Source organism: Oncorhynchus masou, chromosome 32, assembly GCF_036934945.1.
Source record: "Oncorhynchus masou masou isolate Uvic2021 chromosome 32, UVic_Omas_1.1, whole genome shotgun sequence".
Classification (NCBI taxonomy): Eukaryota; Metazoa; Chordata; class Actinopteri; order Salmoniformes; family Salmonidae; genus Oncorhynchus; species Oncorhynchus masou.
The window spans coordinates 12,163,078-12,163,351 of NC_088243.1; positions in this window are offsets into that span (position 1 = coordinate 12,163,078).

Consider the following 274-nt stretch of genomic DNA (forward strand, 5'->3'; position numbering starts at 1 on the left):
GCGGTCGGCCCATCAGTACAGTCGAAGTGGCTTGTGGCCAGTTCCTGATGCTGACAGTAGCATTGTGAGGGACTGGTGGTCAGTTCGGAGCGTGAACAGCCGGCCGTATAGATAGAGGCCCAGACACAGGCCCGTGCTTCTCGTTCAATCACAGAGTACCGCTGTTCAGTGGGGCTCAGGGCTCTTGAGGCGAAGGCGACGGGCATCTCAATGCCATTCTGCAGCTGTTAGAGGACAGCTCCTATTGCTCCACCTGAGGCGTCACAGGTGACAA